The sequence below is a fragment of the Prosopis cineraria genome, unplaced genomic scaffold, assembly GCF_029017545.1.
Source record: "Prosopis cineraria cultivar Desert tree isolate PC_DT_omini unplaced genomic scaffold, ASM2901754v1 PC12, whole genome shotgun sequence".
Lineage (NCBI taxonomy): Eukaryota > Viridiplantae > Streptophyta > Magnoliopsida > Fabales > Fabaceae > Prosopis > Prosopis cineraria.
In genome coordinates, this window is record NW_026555343.1 from 2,763,315 (window position 1) to 2,774,796 (window position 11,482).

General features: G+C 33.0%; 1 pseudogene; it reads left to right on the forward strand.

The window, feature by feature from the left end:
* The first annotated feature begins 2,115 nt into the window (after window positions 1-2,115).
* Window positions 2,116-10,392, forward strand: LOC129288401 (delta-1-pyrroline-5-carboxylate synthase-like; annotated as a pseudogene).
* Window positions 10,393-11,482: the final 1,090 nt, after the last annotated feature.

Here is an 11,482-nt window from a genome sequence, read left to right on the forward strand (position 1 = left end):
GTTGTTTATTGTTTTATATAAGTTATTTGTGTCATTATTGAATCTTAATTTTATTTCAAAGCATTGTAATTACAGTAAAACAAATTGTTTATTGTTAATATTGAAGTTGTTCATTTTTCTATATAAAGTTATTCATTGCCTTACATAACTTGTTTGTGCCGTTACTCAATCTTAATTTTATTCCAAGTGTTGTAATAATAATAAAATAAATTGTTCATTACTCATATGAAAGTTGTTCATTTTCCTACATATAGTTGTTCATTGTCTCACAAGAATTGTTTATACTATTAATAAATTTTAATTTTATTTTAAGTGTTGTAATCATGGTAAAATGAATTATTTATTGCTCATATTGAAATTATTTATTTCCCTACATAAAATTATTTATTGATCTATAAAATTTGTTTGTGAGCATATATTCACTTGATTTTTATTCAGTAATATTATTATAATAAAATAAGTTGTCCATTGCTCATGCAAGAATGGTTAATTTCTCTATAAAAGTTATTGATTTCCCTATAAGAGTTATTTATACTTCTACCTGCAACTAAATTTTGGAAACTCCTAGAGCAAATATATTTTTAGAAATAAGAGAATAATGGAGTTCCAGTGACGATGATACTGAGCAAGTGAATTTGTTTTTAGAACTGTAAAAAGAAGAAGGAAAAAAAAAAGGAGATGAAGATGGTGATGATGAAGAAGGAAGTGCCGGCAAGGAAAAAAGTATCAAGGGAGACTGAAGGCACAAAATTTTATGATGCTAATAAAACCGGAAGTTTTCGCGCGAAACCCCTGATTAAAATATAACAGTACCCTCATCCTCTTCCATTATCCTTGCTAAGCTTACCTCCCATTGCAATCGATCTCTGCAGCTTCTTCTTCCAAGTATGAATCAGAGGGAGAGAGTATTTTTTTAAAAAAAAATTAAAAAAAGTTAATTTTATAATTTCTCTCAACATTTCAATTTCATTTCACAGCCCACAACTTGATTTGAAATGAAGTTTTGAAGTTTAAAGGGGTTTTTTTTTTTTAATTAAGTGTGGCCAACAGGTCTTCAATTGAATTTTTCCATTTTTTTGCCTAGTAATTTTACTTTACATTATTACTTTTATTGATCTTTTTTATAAATTATTTCTAATTAAAATTGTCTTAAAAAATAAATCAATTTTCAATTTTGTCCCTACCTTAAAAAAAAAGTAATTTGATATGTGAGAAGAGTTTTCTAGAAAATAAAAATATCATACTTTTTTTAAATTTCATTGTACTCCCTCCTTTTTTATTTGTAAGAGAAAAAAATTGTATTACACAGTTTAAAAAAATCAATTATCTACATTAATTGTTTTTGTAAATAAAGGAAATAGATTGCAATACTCTTTATTAATTATGTTAATCAAACCTTCATTAATTATTTTTTATAACTATAAATGTCAAAATTACGAGGGATAATTTAAAAAATTTACAATAAATGCCTATTAAAAAATGTGATTTTACTTATATAAAAAAAATTAAAAATGATAATATTTTTTATAAATAAAAAAAAATAGTATGATAGTTTTGGAATTGTATATTAAAGATTACAAAATAGAAATTAACTTATGTGAAAAATTAAAATTTTTTTTTAAAATATGACTTATAAAAATAATCGGAGGGAATAATTATTTTGAGGGGGAAAAATCAATAATGGCCCATTGACACGTGATCCCACAAAGTTCAAGCCGAATCCGTGATCTTCCCTTTTATTATTATTATTATTATTATTATTATTTGGCCCCGTTAGATGAGCCCATGACTTAATGAGCCTCTCCTCCATAATCTCATTTATAATTTAAATTTTGACATTTTTATGGTAAATTCTAGTATTTTTAAATCATTGGTATCTATAAATAATTATTTTTACGAAAGATGTAAGTTTTTAAAGAAAAAATTGTGCAACTCTCATAGATTTAACAATTAATAATTAATAATTTTCTAAATGGCAAGTGAATCTGTGTGATTAATAATAATACTCCTAAATCATAAAAAAATAATTGATAATAATATCATCACCACAGAAATCAAAGCCACAAATACTCCAAATAGTTTAGTAATACGTGGCAGGTTTGCCGCGTCTTTGGAAACGCTTTCTTCAACCTCCAAGCCAACCAACGTACCTCCAATACTGCACCCTGCACTCCTCCTGGTCTAAACCCTCCTTCACTCCCATTCCCCGTACAGAGGTTCTTGCGTTCTCAACTTATTCCTTACCTTCGATTTCTATCACTGCCATGGATCCTAATCGTGCTTTTGTCAAGAATGTCAAGCGTGTTGTTGTCAAGGTCTCTCTCGCTTTTTTTATATACTGTTTCATTCATTGCGTTTTTGTCTGCCTGCCTGCTTGTTTGTTAGTTTGTTTTTGCAATGCTTCACTCGCTGTCAATTATTTAATTCTGTGAATTGCTGGGGAACGACGCAAATCATTTGCGGTGTTGTTCTCTGTTCTTCTTTGTTGAAGGCGATACCGGTTTAATCTGTTGAGCGGTTCAGCGACAAGATTGTTTTTATTTCTCCGAGAAATTTCTATGGTGGAAGTTCTTTGGATTTAGTTATGATACATGTTTAAATGAAAAGAAAAATGAAAGTGACCTAATTTATTGAGCTCCATTCAATTTCCCTGCATTTTCATAAACCGCTTTGCTTTTACTTTCCTGCTTTTTTTACTTGTCCTGCTTAAATACTTTAACTTATTTTCTTTACTATTATAATTGCAGGTCGGAACTGCTGTGGTTACTCGAAGTGATGGAAGATTAGCGCTGGGCAGACTTGGAGCTCTTTGTGAGCAGGTAATGCTAATAATACCACTATAAAACTAATTCTACTATTCAGTCATAAATACAAAGGAAAGGGAAAAGGAGAGAGCTGGAAGGCTAATGGACTCAGGTTTTTTGTTCTTTTTGGCCAATATCATTATTTTTTTTTTTTCAGTGACTGAAATTTTGTCGATTTGTACAGCTTAAAGATCTCAATACCCTTGGGTATGAGGTTATATTGGTGACATCTGGTGCAGTTGGTCTGGGCCGCCAAAGACTAGGATATCGCAGAGTGGCCAATAGCAGGTTTTCTCTCAGCTAAAGTAAAATAAGTTTTCAAGACATGTATCAATTTAATCTAATTACTGGCTCACAAAATTAGCTACATGTATATATCAAACAATAAAAGCTGTTGAAGCATGTGAGGTTCCTCCAAAATATCTTGTTTTCGTGCGGTGTTAAGGACAGATATATGGCTTAAACATATCAAATGGAACAGAAATATGTTTCCATTGAGCTCTGCGCTGTTCTGTAAAACTAGTTTAATGTTTTCCCCAACATACCTCCCTTATATTATTTTGATTTAAATCTTTTAATTAGGATTAGATCAGCATAGCATCTAATAATTTCATGCACACTTTCAGCATGTCAATTTGCACTTGAGAATGATACACATGTTTATAACATTTTTCATTATTATACAGCTTTGTTGATCTTCAAAAACCTCAAGGTGAGCTTGACGGGAAAGCCTGCGTATCGGTTGGGCAAGGTAGTCTCATGGCTCTCTATGATACTATGTTCAGCCAGGTAGTACAAATCGATCTGTTAATCTAATAGGTTTTCAATTTGATATACCAGTGGCATGATTGTGTACGGTGAAATATTTTTTCTCTCTCTAAAAGTACAATAATAGTTTTCCTCCATGTTGACATCGATAAGATATTTGCATGTTGCAGCTTGATGTCACTTCATCCCAACTACTTGTGACTGATGGCTTATTTAGAGATTGGGGTTTCAGAAAACAATTGACAGATACAATGAATACCTTATTAGAATTAAGGGTTATTCCCATTTTCAATGAAAATGATGCTGTTAGTACCAGGAAGGCACCATATGAGGTATGCTGAAATTAAAGATTTTTAATTTGATTTTTGTAAATTTGTTATGGTTTTATATTTTTGCTTTTGATTGTTTAATCCTTTCATCTTCATTTGATCATCTTTCTTTTCTAAGAGACGATGAGGGAAACTAAGAACCATCAGCTATTGCTGATAATCTGGCTGATTTTACTGCAGTTTTCTTGGATTAATCTTATGGTGAGGAGCTTTTAGGTCAAGCTTTTGCTGTTAAAATATTGTCAGATAGCTTTTTGTCAAAATCGTTACTTTTTGTTTCCAAATTCAAACAATAATCTGATCTTGTGGTCATTGTCATAGGTGATTGCTTCTAATTATTACTGCTATCTGCAGGATTCTTCGGGTATGTTCTGGGATAATGACAGTTTGGCGGGTCTATTGGCTTTGGAACTGAAAGCTGATCTTCTTGTTTTATTGAGTGATGTAGAGGGCCTTTATAGTGGTCCTCCAAGTGATCCGAAGTCAAAACTAATTCACACATATGTGAAAGAGAAACACCAAGGAGAAATTACTTTTGGAGACAAGTCCAGATTGGGCAGAGGGGGCATGACTGCTAAAGTCAATGCTACAGTTTGCGCTGCCTATGCTGGAACCCCAGTGATTATTACCAGGTATTCTTCTTGTTTTCTTTTTACCAATATATCAAGATGTTTGTGCTAAAAATGACCAATTTTGTTTGACTTTTAGATCTAATACGCAAAAATAAGTTCTTTTAATTTATGGGTTAATCCATTTTTGGCCTGACTATTAGGAAAAACCGCCCCCGTTGATAAAAATTACATATCAAAACATCAGGAGAGAAAAACAATGAAGTATGGCATATCATGAATTGGTTTATCACAAATGATTCCTTTCTCATGGTTGGCTTTTATATATAGTGTGTTTTCATGTCAACATTGGAATCTGGTAGGGTTGTTAGTTGTTGAGGTATGGCAAAAAGACGTCCACTAGGCCAGGAAAAGGAGTTCAGTGTAACGGTCTACATCAGTTGAAATAAATACAATGATTTTATCCATCTCGACACTCACGAGCCATGTAGTCCTCAATTAAACAAAAGGACGGCATTTATTTCCGATGTTGCAACAATTTATATTTTCTAGGCTTTTAATATCTTTGAGTGCCAACTAATCGAAGTGATGAAAAAAGGCTCTAATTTCTGTTGTGTGTGTTGTTTCTGATTCTTTTCTCTTGTACAAGGATACAGGGATTTTCCTATTTTACTGACTTTGATTTGAATTCAATCTCTTTTCAAGTGGCTACGCCACGGACAACATTATAAGAGTGCTCCAAGGGGAGAAGATAGGAACTGTTTTTTCATAAAGTTGCGTATTCGTGGTCAACCATTGAGGAAGTTAGCGCGCATGAAATAGAAGTTGCTGCACGTGATAGTTCTAGAAGACTTCAGGTAAATGCAACGTCAAATTAGTGAGTGTGAAGTGCCTTCTTTACTTGCATATCCATATATCTTTTAAGAGTGATTTACCTTTTAAGCCTTATGGCTCAAATGGCACCCCACACTCCCCTTAGAGGAGATTGTGGGATCAAACCCCTAAGTGGTGTAAGAGTGTGTGTGATGCGTTTGGGGGTCACCCTTTTGGCCTTTCCTATGGGTCGGGGAAAGGGTTTGGATAGGTGTGTGGGTGTTTAAATATGATCCATGTTAAAAAATGAAGTGATTTACCTTTTTATTGTTTTACTTCATTTTTTTTTTCTTTTAGGGGAAGGTTAACAGCCAACAAAAATTAACAAAAGTAGATAGTTTCGTGTATATAATACAATTGTTTTGGGTATCAGGCCCTGGGTTCTGATGAAAGGAGGAAAATATTGTTGGCAATGGCTGATGCATTGGAGGCAAATGAAAGCACGATACGGCTTGAGAATGAAACTAACGTTGCTGAGGCAGAGCAGGCTGGATTAGAGAAGTCACTGGTTTCACGTTTGACCATGAAACCTGAGAAGGTAATCTATCATTTCCTCATTAGGGTAATACTCTAAAAATAAAATGCCTAACAATCTCCTGTTTTTATTGTCCAGACTAGATTAGATCCTCGCTTCTAAGGGATGTTTGTAATGTCATTTTTTTCCCTTTTCTTTGAAAATGTTCTTTTCTGACAACTAACTTTTATATTTTACAGCTCTATAGTCTCGCGAAGTCTATGCGCATGCTAGCAGATATGCAAGAACCCACTGGTCAAATTTTAAAGAAAACAGAGGTGGAAGCCCCATACATAATTTTGTTCCTTTTTTTCTTTTGCCATAAAATTTGTTCATAACAAATCCATAACTGACATGTAGAGGTGGCTTGACAAAATAACAACTTGAGCTTTTCTTCATCTGAGAACAAAATCTTCACATCTCTCTCTCTCTCTCTCTCTCTCTCTCTCTCTCTGTGTGGTAATTGAAATATTCACATCTTTTTGTTCATAAAGAAAGCACCTCACTAATTGTTCTGAAAGAATATTAACTTCTCTAATAAAACTATAAATTATGATGTTCTTGTGCCCAGCTTTCAGATAAACTCATACTGGAGAAAATATCATGCCCTTTGGGTGTCATGCTTGTTATCTTTGAGTCTCGTCCTGATGCCCTTGTTCAGGTACATCCTTCTACAAAGTCCTGAAAATGTTTCAGATAAGAGCAAGATGTTAAAATATTTGTTAACAGGCGTATAATTGTTCTACAGTACTATTTAATTTGGGTTTTTGTGAGTCTATCATTTTTTTGCAGAAAGCGTCTGCTGTTGTGGCAAAAGTTTCCTCACATTCAAGATTTACCTGCAAGTATTTTGTTGATGTGTGGTTTAATAGATAGCTGCGTTGGCCACTAGAAGTGGAAATGGCTTGCTGCTTAAGGGAGGAAAGGAAGCCAAACGTTCAAAAGCAGTTTTACACAAGGTTTACCTAAATTTTGGATTTGAGGCTGTTGTTTTCCAAGCTTAATTTGAATTTGAATTATATATACTTTTTTGCAAATTAGTTTATCAGGTTCTCAATGTTAATGTTTTGTCATTATTGCAGATCATTACTTCAGCCATTCCGGAAACTGTTGGTGAAAAACTTATTGGACTTGTGACTTCAAGAGAAGAAATTCCAGATCTGCTGAAGGTGGTGCTAGAGTCAATTATCTGATAGCTATTTGTCTAAGATGGCTCCCTACTAATTCTACTTTGCAGCAGCTTGATGATGTGATAGATCTTGTGGTCCCGAGAGGCAGCAATAAGCTTGTTTCTCAAATCAAGGAGGCAACAAAAATTCCTGTTCTTGGCCATGCTGGTAATTCACACACGCACACACAATCATCTAATATTATTTCCCTTGACTATGTTTGCAAACTAAAGCTTCTACTAAGTTCTATTTCTGTCTTGCAGATGGAATTTGTCATGTATATGTTGACAAGTCAGCTAATATCGATATGGCAAAGCAGATTGTTAGAGATGCAAAGCTTGATTATCCTGCTGCATGTAATGCAATGGTAATTATAATTAACATCCCTTGAAATGTGCACTAAATACTATTATTGTTTGCTCATCTACATCCACAGTGGCCCATAGAAGAACCGCCTTTGTCCATCTATCCTTCAAGTTTTGCATGTTATTAGATCATGGACTGTGTGTATTAATACATTCTATCCTGATGTTCTAGGGAAACACTCCTTGTGCACACGGATCTAACGCATAATGGTGGGCTTAGGGAGCTCGTTGCTGGACTCCAAAAAGAAGGATTGACCTTAATTGCACATGGATTATGAGAAACTAAATACGTATTTAAATTGGGGACAATTTCTTTTTGTTTTGTTACTTTTTAGCCCTCTGTCTATCCCTTTGTAATATTGTTGATGCCCCCCCTTTCCTACTTAATCCTTGATTTTCAGACCAAAAATTAGAAAACCTGGATTTTGTGTGCTGAAATGGTAGCTAGTTTTTCATATGAAGAAAAATTGACATGTAGTGTTACCTCTTTGTAAAACTAAACCACAATACAAGCTCTTGTGGTTAAGTTTTTATCCAAAAGAATCATGGAACTCTAAGAAAGGGGAAACTCTGTTTTTGTTTGATATTGATGTGGTAAAGGAAAAACCAAAGGTGATCTGTGCATGGAAAATTTTAGGGAGCCTGTTTGCATGAGAGTATTAGTTGAGAGTCTGTGAATGTTACATGTCATACACTAATTTGTTGGCAGGTGTTGAACTATATGGTGGACCAACAGCCTGTGGATTGTTAAATATTGCTGAAACCAGATCCTTCCATCGTGAGTACAGCTCACTGGCTTGCACAATTGAAATTGTAGATGATGTCTTTGCTGCTATTGACCACATGCATATACATGGAAGGCATGATGGGACCATCCTACTACTTCACATTCATCTTTATTTGAGTTCTCTGTATTCCAAGGCTGATAGTCTTTGTTCCGTCCCTTTTTCTGCAGTGCTCATACTGATTGCATTGTTACAGAAGACTATGAAGTTGCTGCGATTTTCCTTGGTCAAGTTGATAGGTAGGCTGGGTATAATTTGGGGAATAAATCGACAATATTCCTGTTCCATGTTATGTCTCCAACAGCCTAGTTAATCCAAAACTCCAATTTCATCTCTGTTCATTTTGACTCGTTATTTGTTTATTGTATGCATTGCATAAGTATCAAGTAACTTATTCTCACTGCTATATTTTTCACTGAGTTCATGTGTAAAATCTGATGAAATTCTAGTTATAGCATCTGGCCGTTACTTGATGCAGAGCACCTTGGATATTGAAGATAGCTATTTTTATGTTTTCACTAACTCAGTTGATATGGTTTAAGCAGTGTCCATGCTTGCTAACATATCTTGATATAGTTTAAGCAGTTTCCTTACTTGCTTATATATCTTAGATTTGTTTCTAACTTATGTCACTGTTTTTGGATCGTGTCTTATTGTTACATGCACATATAGTGCTGCTGTATTTCATAATGCAAGTAGTCGATTTTGTGATGGAGCACGCTTTGGCCTTGGTGCAGAGGTAATGCATGTCCCAGAAGTTTCATCCTATACATTGACAAGCATGGTTAGTTTTATTTTCTGATTTGATTTTGTTTCATATATCGTTAAACAGGTTGGAATTAGCACAAGTCGAATCCATGCCCGAGGTTCAGTTGGATTCGAGGGTTTGTTAACAAATAGATGGTATTGACTCTCTCACCATGTGTATCTTTTTTCATTAAAGAACCTGATAAAATTTATCTTGCTCCTGTATGTTTAGAAGTATTAAAATCTCATAAAATATAATGTTGCAGGGTATTAAGAGGAGTGGGCATGTGGCAAATGGTGATCGAGGAATAATTTATACGCACAAGGAGCTGCCTCTAAATGCATAAGGTTATAGGATATTACAACTGGAATTAGATCAAGATATTAGCAGTTTTCTTCCCTTAAATTTTAAGATACAATGCTGAATTAGTTTGCATATTATAACTATTAAGTATAATTAATTTGCTCCTCTTCCAGAATTTTTTTCTTATCTGCAGCATCTTAGGGGAAGGGAATAGTTTAAGCAACTACTGATTTGGTGAATTTTTCCATGACAGATTGTGCATTTCTTAATTTTTACCATGAAGAAATCATATTAAATTATTGTCCCTTTGATATAATAACTCTACAATCAAATTATTCCTGCACTACATTAATGCTAGTGTTTTATATCCTTAAATATGATAATGCAATGCTAGTGTCTGGTAGCAAGGTCTAATATGACAAACCCAAGTGTGATATGATCATGAGAGGCCAATTATCAACTCGCCATAGGAGAAAGAGACAGACAAATTAGAGGTGATTTATCTTAGCGTATACTCTCTAAGTTCAATATATTATAAAGCATTTTTTTAAAGTGTTTTGTTAAAAAAAATAAGGCATTTCATATCTTTTAAAGTATAATAAATAAACATTTTTATAAAATACCTTTAATTAAGGGTATAATTAATCAAATTTTTTTAATTACCTAACTTATTAGGGGTATAATTTGATTAAAAATATTTTAAAATATTGAATGAAGGGAATAATATTGCCTTAAAAATCTTCACCCCTTTGTTTAAAAAACCAGTTTGATGATTCAGAAGTCAGAACATTTTGACATGCTTGATGATGAAATCTCCACGGACTCATTCGTAGAGAGACGATGCCTTTGTTTTTTGCAAGGCGTGATGACAACATCCGTGATCTGCGACCGAAACCACCGTCCGGCCAATCAAAATATTCTCCCATGTCGTATTTAGCACCGGCCACCACAGGATGATGGTCTATATTGACTGGTTCAACTCTTGAGTCTGATAATGCTACTTCACTTTTACCGACAAGGCACCCATTATCGGCAAGTGGCTCAGTACAGCAATGATCCTCATGGCTTTAATTAGGAAACCAAAAATCTTCGCTGGTGGCTTGTAAATATTATTCACTGGAAACGAATGCATAGATCAAAGTACAAGAGTTTTCAAAGTGGTCAATACTTTCAATATGTGCACTTTTTCGGTCAAACAGAAAAAAACTTTCAATATGTGATGGAATAATTCTTATCATTTTTTTTTTATTTTCTTCTTCTCTCCGTCCCTTCCTCATTTTTGGATCAAGAATTCAATGGTTGAGATTTAATTGAATTTATCTATTTATTTTAATAAGTGCCTCCCCAATAGAGCCGGTAATCTGGGCCAAGCTCGATGAGCCAGCCCGAACTTGCCTGAAAAATTTAGGCCCGAGCCCAAAAAAATAATATTTTTTATTGTTCAGGCCTATTCAAGCCGCCCGAATAGGCCTAAGAAAATTCGGGCCAAGCCCGAATCTATTCAAGCCGCCCGAATAGGCCCAAGAAAATTCGGGCCAAGCCCGATCGGGTTCGGGCTTGGCCTGAATACCCGAATAGAAAAAAAATAAATTTTTTAAAAAATATATAATATAATAAATATTAATTATTTTTTAAGTTTTATATCATTTTATTTTAAAATACCATATATTTGAGTGTATTATTATAGTTATTTAAAAAATAAAAATATTTATATTTTTCCATTTTTATATTTTAAGACTCAATTTTTTTAAAAAAAATTGAGTCATATACACCATTTTCTTGTCCAAAAAATTATATTATATATTTTTTATAAAATAAAATAATTAATTTTAAATTAAAAATAATTTTAAAAATAAAATTTGGACATGTACGAATTCCCGACTCTACTACTAAACAAATATAATAAATAAAATAATATTTTTAGATAATTATTTGATTATCATCCACATCAAACTTGGTTAAAATTAAGAATAAATTAAAGTAAATACCCTTTATATATAGGACTTAAACAATATAAAAGGTTAAAGAAAAAAATTCAAAAAGTAGTATTTTACCTATAATTAAATAATTTTGTTTTATATAACATAATGATGACTATTTTTATCATATTCTTAAAAATAAAAAGTAAAGTTTATCTAATAATTATTAAAAAATTTGAACTAACTAGGATAATAATTTTAAATTAGTGGTCTAACCGTAGTTAAATCGAGATTAACTTGATCATAATTAAAATAATATGATTCTATTAAAATATA